A 9,943-nucleotide genomic window follows, 5' to 3' on the forward strand; every position below is an offset into this window, starting at 1 on the left:
ACTTTGCTTATCTCACATAGCCCTCAAAGAAATTCAGAAAGGTTGACTTCATTCCCTCTAATTTGCACATGGGGAAACTGAGGCTGAGACAAGTTCGGGTTCTAACCCTAAGAAAATCAACACTGAGCTCCAAAGTTCCTGCTCTTTCTATTATGTGCATAAGATTTCATAAAATCAAAGAGCAACACTCAAGGAAAGGGAGACCTCAAACTGATTCCATTTCGTTTATTTCACACTTTTGTGGGTTGCTTATTTTTAAACTCTGTTGCAAATGGATGAAGAAGGCAGTCAGTACTCACGCCACCAAACACTCCTTGCTGATGGCTGACCTCACGCAGACCCGTGTTGATGAAGGGTACTTGGCAACTGCAGGTTATGGAGGAAGAGGAAGAAAGTGTTGCAAACATCAAAGCAAAGATTCCAGTATCTATGGCTCAGGGGAGTGTTTGTTTCACGCCTGTAGTGCCACCGCTGTGTGTATCAGTGCCGTGTGCGAAAAGCACTTAGAACTCTCAAAATAACTGAACACTTTTTTGTCTATTACACGAGTCATCAATACATTTACTCACTTTCCTGGCTTTGTTGCACTAATGACCCACTCTGACCAAAAGCAACTTGGGAGGCAAGGGTTTATTTGTCTTATTCCTCCAGGTCACAGTCCGTCCTTGAAAAGATGTCAGGGCAGAAGCTTAAGCAAGAACTTGATGCAAAAACTATGGAGGGAAGTTGCTCACTGGCCCTCTCACCCTTAGCTAGGATACAGTCCAGTGCAGTGATATTGTGTCCCCCAATATATTGTGCACCCTAAAAAACTTATCTGGGGTCAGAGAACAGAACAGCCACTAGACAGACATAGAGGCCAGGAAATGGTGGCACATGGACCTTTAATCCTAGCATTCTGGAGGCAGAGATCCTTCCAGATCTCTGTGAGTACAAAGCCACACTGGAAACAGCCAGGCATGGTGATACATGCCTTTAATCCCAGGAAGTGATGGCAAGAAGCAGAAAGGTATATAAGGCATGAGGACCAGGAACTAGAGGCTTTTTAGGCTCTGTTAAGCTTTTAGGTTTTTAGCAGCAGTTCAGCTGAGATCCATTCTGGATGAGGACTCAAAGACCTTCAGTCTGAGGAAACAAGATCAGCTGAGGAACTGGCAAGGCGAGGATGTGGCTTGTATAGTTTCTCTGATCTTCCAGCATTCACCCCAATACTTGATTCTGGGTTTGTTTTTATTAATAAGACCTTTTAAGATTCGCTTTACAGTTCAGGACCACCCAGCCAAGGAATGGTGCTGCTCACAATGGGCTGGGTACCTCTGTAATCCCTCACAGACATGCCCACATTCCAATCTGGTAGAGACAATTCCTCAATTGAGACTCTTTTGTTCAGGTGATTCTCAGCTATGTCAAGTTGGCAGTTACTGCTAATTTGGATGCCCTCTGAATGAACAAAACCAAGTATTTCCTAGTGATTTTCCTTATGTTTTTTTGGGGGGGGAAGAGGGGTTTGAGTACAATTTATTATGATGGTGCAAAAGAATGTTGAATAACTTTTGTTTATTTACTTTTGTTGAGGTAAAAAATCAATGATGAAAATTTAACATTTTTGTCTTTTTAGGGCATGTCTCAGTGCTACTAAGTACATTCGCATTGTGCCTCGCCCTCTCTAGACTCTACTCTTTATCTACTAGACAGTGACTCCCCTTCCTTCCTCCTCTTCGCCTCCGGCAAGCGTTTTTCTTTTTCCTGTTTCTGTGGGTATTACTTTCCTTGGAACTTCATGTAAGTAGTCTTACATGGTTTGTCCTTTTGTGTCTGGCTTTTGGGAAGATTATAACATCGTCAAAGCTTGTTTATACTGTAATATGTGATAGAACTTTGCTCTCTTTTAGGCATGACTAATAGTCCATTGTTTGTATATACCACATTTATTTTTAACCCATCATCCATCAGTGGTTGTGTAAATTATTTCCACTTTTTGGCTTTTGTGAATAATGATACTCTAAACATTGGTATTCCAGTATCCATGCTCTTATTTTTATGGGGAGGAATTTGCCAATGCAAACACCATTTGAAAACCAGCATAGGTGGTTCTGGCTTCTGTCCCGGGCATCCAAGCCTGTTCAGGGAAGAGCACTCTGAGGTTCTGCATGGCCATTGCTTATAGAGAAAGGTCCTCATGGGACTATCTTTGGTTAGCATTACTCAGGGCTTTCCCACCACTATTGTCATGTTCCTGACAGAAGGAAGGCATTAATAAGGGATTCTCTTAAAACCTCCTATCTAAGGTCATGGTGATATGTATCATGTTCCAAATAAAGTTGCCTTCAAATGCAGGGAGGTTATACCTGGCATTGTGGAGTCTCTAAATATCCAGTAAGAGTAAGAGAGCCCTGCTCTACTGGCATCAAGTGGGAACTGCACCAGAGTTAGTTACCACACTAAAAATCGGGGGTTGTCTAGAACTTGGAGCTGATAAGATGTCTTAAAAACAACTAGAACTGAGTGACCTCCAAGAATGAGTACCCCTTTAATTCCATGTGCACTCATTGGCAAACTACTCAAAGGACTTGGTATAATTTGCAGCCACAACACCAACCAAAACCTACAAGTAAGTGCTGCGATCACTATTCACATGTATGTGCTATTTTTAAAGTGCTCTAAAGACCTTACTGCATAATAACACTTGGAGATCTTTGCTGGAGACTGTCATTGGGTGTCGTAAATGTGGCAAGTTCAGGATTTGCTTACCACACACTCTCCTATTCGAGGCTCTGCTGCAATTGGTCACAAACTCCAGGCACAAAACAGGGCTCTTTCACCAGCCAAGTGTTTTTTATTAAATAATGGAGTCACAGCCTGTGAAAGAGAAGGCTGAGCTAGGATTCTTTCCATCTTCTTTACAGGAACCCACTTCTATCAGCAACACCTCACAGTCTGCTTTTTATCTTGGGAGAATATATGGTCCTTAACTGAACAAATTGCCTTAAAAAGGAGTTAAACACAGACACACACACACAGATAGACAGACAGACAGACAGACAGGCAGACATATACACACATACCACCCTTTATTTAGGGACATCTGCTCCTAACCTTTACTACAAACTTCGTCCCATCTATATGTGTGTACATGTGCGTGTGTGTATACCTGTATACATGTGTGATTAACAAAATAAAGTACTGTGATATATATTCATGTTTAAACCACTTTTTAATCTAAAATATCACCAATATCCCCTTGTCTTAGGGTTTCTATTGCTGTGAAGAGAAACCATGACCATGGCAACTCCTATAATGGAAAAACATTTATTTGGGGTAGCTTACATCTTCGGAGGTTTAGTTCATAATCATCATGGTACAACATGGTGCTGTGCAGGCAGGCATAGTGCTGGAGATGGAGCATAGAGTCCTACATCTTGACTTGCAGGTAACAGGAAATGGACTGTCTCATTGGGTGTGGTTTGAGCATATATGAGATCTCAAAGCCAGCCTCCACAGTGACACACTTCCTTCAAGAAAGCCACACCCACTTCAACAAAGCCACACCTCCCAATATTGCCACTCCCTATGAGATTATGACGACTATTTTCTTTCAAACAACCATACCTCCTATATCAATACATTTATTTTCCAACTCTATTCTCTCTTTTCAGTTTGAAAAATAAATCCAAGTATTTTCTGTAGTGAAATATTGTATACCCTAATAAACTTGCCTGGGGATTAGAGGACAAAGACAGCCACTAGATTAGACATAGAGGCCAGACAGTGGTGGCACACAACCTTAATCCTATCACTCAGGAGGCAGAGATTGTCTGGATCTCTGAGTGTTCAAGGCCACAGTGGAAACAGAGCCAGGCAGTGGTCTCACACACCTTTAATCCCAGTACTGTGAAGCACACATGCCTTTAATCCCAGGAACTGATGTCTGGGCAGTATATAAGGTATAAGGAAACAAAAACTCACTCTCTTTAGACTGAGGATTTCATAGAGGTATGCTAGTGGCTGGCATTCTGCTTCTCTGATCTTTCAGCTTTCACCCTGATATCTGGCTCTGTTTTTTTTTTTTTTTTTTTTTTAAGACCTCTTAAGATTCATGTTACACTTTTTCTAATTTCTGTTCAAATTTTTAAAAATATGTAAGCAAACCCAAGTCTCATTCATAGGCAGCTTAGAAGACATGATCTAGACCTCTGTTCCAGAAATAAGGGTCATCAAATACTTGGTGGTAGATATTGAGATGTGTTTTAATTTTGCTTTCATTTTTCCAACCTTGTTAGGATATGCATCCCTAACAGTGATCACAGCTCTCATATAGAGAGTGTACAACTTGGTGCTTTGACTTACACAGTGAGAAATGCGTAGTCAAGTTCATTAGCATATACATCTCCCCCACAGTTATATTTTGTGTGCATTGAAAACATTTCTGAGATCTCCTTTCATTTTGTTTCCATAACAGAAATGCACACTACCATGTGGAAATCCCTTGGCTGCTCCTGAGGAAGCTGAACTCCTAACCCTGCATCACAATGAGGATTTGTGTTTTGGGCTCAGGATAAGGGGCCAAGGATCTAGGAACCATGAGACCATTCTGCCCGCTTTGTCTACCAGCCCTGTGAATGAACACCACTGAGAAAAAGAAGTGAAAACAGGAAACACACAGACTTCTCGGGCAAAATCAATGTCCTGTCGCATGCCCTCTTCCTGTAGGATTTCTTTCGAAATGTCTGTCGATATAGACTTTCCTTTCATCTCACCACATCTGGGTGATTTGAAGACAGGGCTTTCACATCTTAATGGCTCTGAAATTGGGATGTGTCTGATAACTGATTGCTGTAGACCTGACAGGAGTTGTATGACACACCAAAACAAACTTGTGACTGTGCTAACATTTTGCACGAGAGTGAGCAGAGAAGAATGGCTTTGAATAAGGTGGTTTGATCTTTAGCTTAGTGGTGCATCAGATCCACACTAAGCATGTGTTAAAACAGATTTCTGGAACTTTCCGTAGGCAGGAAATGCATGGAGTAAGAACAGGAATTGGCATAAAGAGCAGCGGAGAAGAAACAGAAAGGGGGAAGTAAACAGTAGGCGCTGGAGTAAATAGAGGCTTAAGCATCATCAAAGCTGTAGAAAATGATCATTCAAGAAGATATGTGGTATTACCTGGCAGGAGAGCTGTCGTGATCACGGAAGTCCCTCTCTAGGAGTGAGGCTTATCCCTTGCTCTCCAGATGTGCTAACCCTGTGATTTCTCCAGCAGTGAGAAACTCAACTACATATTTTGTGGTAGTGGGAAACAATGGTCACCCTCTTCCCTATGCATAGAGAGCAAAGGAGAGTGAGGAGGGAGAGGAATATTGAGGAGGGAATGAAGAGAATGAATGAGAGCAAATAGAGCAGGGATGAGAGGGAAAGTACAAGGCTGTAGGTAAGAGAAATAATAGGAAAAAAACCCATAGTAGAATAGGTAAGCAATATGAATTCAAAACATGGCAATTAAATACTTATGCAAGAGTGGTGGTTTTTAAAGTTATTGTGAAATGAAAGTAAAGTAAAAATACATTATCAGTCAAAATCCCTTCCTTGCTTACAGCACCAAGGATTGTCCCTCTCCTCTCCAGATGTAAGTCCTAGGCAGGCTCAGCCAACCACAGTTTGAGCTGGATTCTCGGAAGACTTCCCAGATGTAGCCATCGCTGAAGAGGAGATGGATCTTCATAGTGAATTGTCATTTATCAGCCAAAGAAAAGGAAGGGTCTTATAGGTACCATGGCTGTTTCAATTAGTCACTATCATTATTCATAATCTATTCCCCTACCAACCCCTTAGCCTTTGTATTGTTATTGGCAACCAAAACAACTTCCAAGTACATCTCTCTAGAGTGCTTTCTGCCACTCAATTCAAGTGCATGGCAATCACCTTAGGTACTAAAATAAATGTCTGTACTCTTCAAATGATTTCTTTGGTGTTGGTGGGATTCAGTTACCAGTATTAGTAAAGTCCCCTAAGTGATGGCTATGGAATAAACACACTTCTTCTAAATTCATATGTTTAAAGTCTGATGCCACCCCCACACCCCCACTCTGTGATGTCTGGAAGCATGGGCTTTAGGTGCTAATTAACTCATAAGGGAAAAGTCCTTGTGAATAGCTTCATTAGATATTAGAGGGAAGCCCTCTCTGCATTGTGGAGATACATTAACAATGTGATCATCTGCAAACTTGCAGAGGAGACATGAAGAACCGGGCTGCTGAGCAATTTGACCTTAGCCTTTGCTATTGTTTACACCACTAAGTCTGCTATTACTTTGTTACAGTGACCTTACCTAAGAAATCAACTTCAATGTACAACCATGGCAAGAAATCTGTGACCTGTGAGGAAGCCGAAGGCATTGTGGGAGAGGTCAAGCATGCAAATGGTATGACCCAAGAGCATTCTTTTCTAAGCATCAGCATCCTTGGCTGTAAAGTAACTGTAATACTGAGACTGCCTGGATGGGTCATTGGGAGGGGTAAATGGGATTAAGTGACGCTCAGAAAAAGGCTTTGACAAGACATTGTAGAATTTTAACTTATAGTAACTTTAACATTTCTTTTGCAAATGTTAACTATTGGTTTAGAGATAAGTAACTTTTCTTATTAAACAATAATAGCATAAATAATGTTAAAACTAAAACATTTGAAAGAAAAACTGCTATATGACCCAGAAATCCTATTACTTGGTATAAATAAAAAGGAAATGAAATCAGTGTTTCAGAGAGGCATCTGCTCAGCCATGTTTTCTGCAGCACTTCACTCTTCATGATGGTTGCAATATGGAGCCAAATACATGTTTAGCAGTAAATGAATGGACAAAGAAAATATGGCACATATATACATCAGAATGCTGCTCAGCTGCAAACAGAATGAAATACTCTTATTATTTGCTCCATTATAGATGAAATTGAAAAGTATTATGTGCAGTGGAACAATCCAGGCACAAACAGACTAACATTCCATGGTCACGTGTGTTTGTGGAATCTAAATCTGTTGTCAAAGAATAGGGGTAATCTGAGGCTGGCAAGGATAAGGCAGAAGTGAGTGGGAGGGATAGACCAATGGGTTAGAAAGGAAAAATAAATTCTAGCATTTTCTACCTGGTAGACTGGCTATAGAAAACAATAGCAGACTGTGTATTTCAAAATTTCTAGAAGAAAAGATTTTGGATGTTCTCATTATAAAGAAATACTAAATATATCATTTGTTGGGTATGTAAATACCATTGGTTATTACCCAACATATATCTATATTGAGATGTCACACTGTGTCCCACAAACATGCACAATTATTATGTTTTAATCACAAAAATATTTTATAAGTGGTAGAAACTCTTAGAAGTTTGACCGTCATAGAGACAACACATTCCTGCGTTCAAGCCTCCCCCAGAGCTACCCACTTGCTGACACAGCTTTAGTGTCTGAACAGTTCAAGATGCCTTGATCAACAAATTGGTTGTTTCTTTATAATGTGCTCAAAGATAACAATCAACTTATTCTTTAGATTCTTGAGTTCCATAAACACCTCTGTTTCTGTGTGAAATTAAAGGAATATCAATGAAAAGGAAGATGATTTCTTCTAGACTCATTCTCCATGTAAATGGTATTCTGTTTTTCTAAGAAGTAGGAAACCATGAAAGTCATTGTTAGTCAAAATGTGGCCCAGGAGTGCCACCCCAGACCAGCTGGAACAGAATACACCTTTCAGCAAAATTCCCCAGTAATGTCCTCAGGAGTGAGAATCTACCTACTTAGGTCTCCTTGGTGATGAGACTGAAGAAGGAAGTGATTTTTTTTTTCTAGATAGATCACTGCCTGTTTAAACTCTGGGCCTGGGACTGTGTGGTCTGCTTAGCAGGCAATTTAGTTTGTTTTGAGTGTGGTGAGATTCTTATGGCAAAAACTTATGAGACCATTTGGTGATGATCCTGAAAGCCTCATTCTCACCCCAATCATTTGATAAGGAAGGTGGAGCCTGGTTGCTGGAGCTCCCTCTCTAAAGAAGGGTGCCCAAGCAAAAAATGAACATGTCTTGCTTCAAAGACTGCAAAGCTTTCATTCCTATTTCAATCACAAACTCCATAGCACATCTATTTTGGTCTGTGGGTCTTTTTATCCTGCCCTGCAAGGATGCACCAGGGTAGCCCAATGGAAAGTCATCAAAGCAGGGCAATGGTTGCTTATTCTCCAGGCTGCTCTCTCCTGCAGTGTAGCCTTCCGTTCAAGATCACCATCAGGAGGACAGACGTAGCAGGATATAATCTTCAGTCCCCCAACCAAGAAAGTAGGAGAGGCCAAGCTTTGGAGTTAGTGTTAGTTCCAATAAGAAAACCCCAGGAGAGTGAGATGACTTAGCAAGTGAAAGTTCCTCCTGCGTAAAGCTGCTAACCTGACTTCAATGCCCTGAGCCTACAGTGCAAGGAGAAAAGTGCCCCCCAAAAGTTATCCTCTGACCTACATATGCACACTCTGGCATGTGCACACATGCACACACACACACACACACACACACACACACACACACACATGGCTATCATTATTAATAAAGATTTTAATACAGTAAAACACATATTCTAGATATTGATTTAGGAACATAATTTCTTTGTGTGTAATGATAACTTTAGAAACATAATTTCTTTGTGTGTAATGATAACAACACAGTTACCAGGGATGATATGAAGTAAGGAACATTGATCTACCAAGGACAGTTGTTCTCTGAAGCTAACAGTCTATGACTGGATTCGCAGTGTCTCATCTGCCATTCTCAAATGTCACATGAGACCATGGTAATTCATTGCCAACCAAGATTTTTTATTACATGTTATTTGTTTGTTTGGGAATGGGGATTGTAGGAGTCATGTCTTTCTCCAACCATGTGAGGCCTGGAGATTGAACTCAGGTCATCAGGCTTGGCTACAAGTGCCTTTACCTGCTGAGCCATCTTCCTGGTCCATTTATCCAAATTTTAATGAGGTAAAGTTCCTGGGATATAATATGTATCCATTTTCAGTGCACACTGTGTTGAGATTTAGAAAATTCATACAATTAGAGCACATTCCTTTCACCTCTAAATGTTCCGATCCCCATTCTATAACCATCATAGGCAATCACTGCTGTGTCTCTATAGCCTTGCCTTTTACAGAAACTGAGTTTCGTGAAGTCAGGACATACGTAGTCCTATAAGTCTGACTAATTTCACTTCAGTGTAATGATTTAAACATCTGTTGCATATATCCAAATATCGTTTACCTTCTGATTGTAGAGTGGTGTTTCATTGTATGAGTCTTGTCCATTCAACAACCAGTGAGCTGTTTGGATGGCTCTGGCTCTGAGCTGCTGTGAAGAACTCCTGCTACCATTTGTGCATTTTTCTTTAGCCACTTCCATAGATTCGAAGAAGTAAAATAAAAAACTAGAAACAGAAGGCATTATCTGACCATAACAAAGGTTATGTGTGAAAGGCCCACAGACATCATCATGTGTAGTGGTAACAGTCTGAATGATCTTTCCTCTAATCTTGAGAATAAGACAAGAACTCTCACTCTTAGCACCTGTGTGCAGCATAGCACTAGAGCAGTTCTCAACCTTCCTAGGGCTGCAACCCTTTAAAACAGTTCATCATGTTGTGGTGAGCCACAACCAGAAAATTATTTCGTTGCTACATCATAACTTTAATTTCGCTGCTGTAATGAATCTTAATGTAAATATCTGGTATACAGGATAGCTAATATGCAATCCTTGTGAAAAGTTATCCAATCCCCAAGAGGGTTGTGACCCATAGGCTGAGAATCACTATACTCCGTGTATTTGTCAGGGTAATTAGGAAGATAAAGAACTGTCATCATTGAACTTTCATCCAGTATCTGATGGAAGCAGATGCAGTGATCCACAGCCGAGCACTGGGCC

General features: G+C 40.7%; 1 non-coding gene across 1 annotated transcript; it reads left to right on the plus strand.

Moving 5' to 3' along the window:
• Positions 1 to 5,159: 5,159 nt before the first annotated feature.
• LOC114686680 lies at positions 5,160 to 5,321 on the plus strand. Its single transcript, XR_003733599.1, has one exon. It is a non-coding gene; the product is annotated as a U1 spliceosomal RNA (small nuclear RNA).
• Positions 5,322 to 9,943: the final 4,622 nt, after the last annotated feature.

The sequence above is a fragment of the Peromyscus leucopus genome, chromosome 5 (assembly GCF_004664715.2).
Source record: "Peromyscus leucopus breed LL Stock chromosome 5, UCI_PerLeu_2.1, whole genome shotgun sequence".
Classification (NCBI taxonomy): domain Eukaryota; kingdom Metazoa; phylum Chordata; class Mammalia; order Rodentia; family Cricetidae; genus Peromyscus; species Peromyscus leucopus.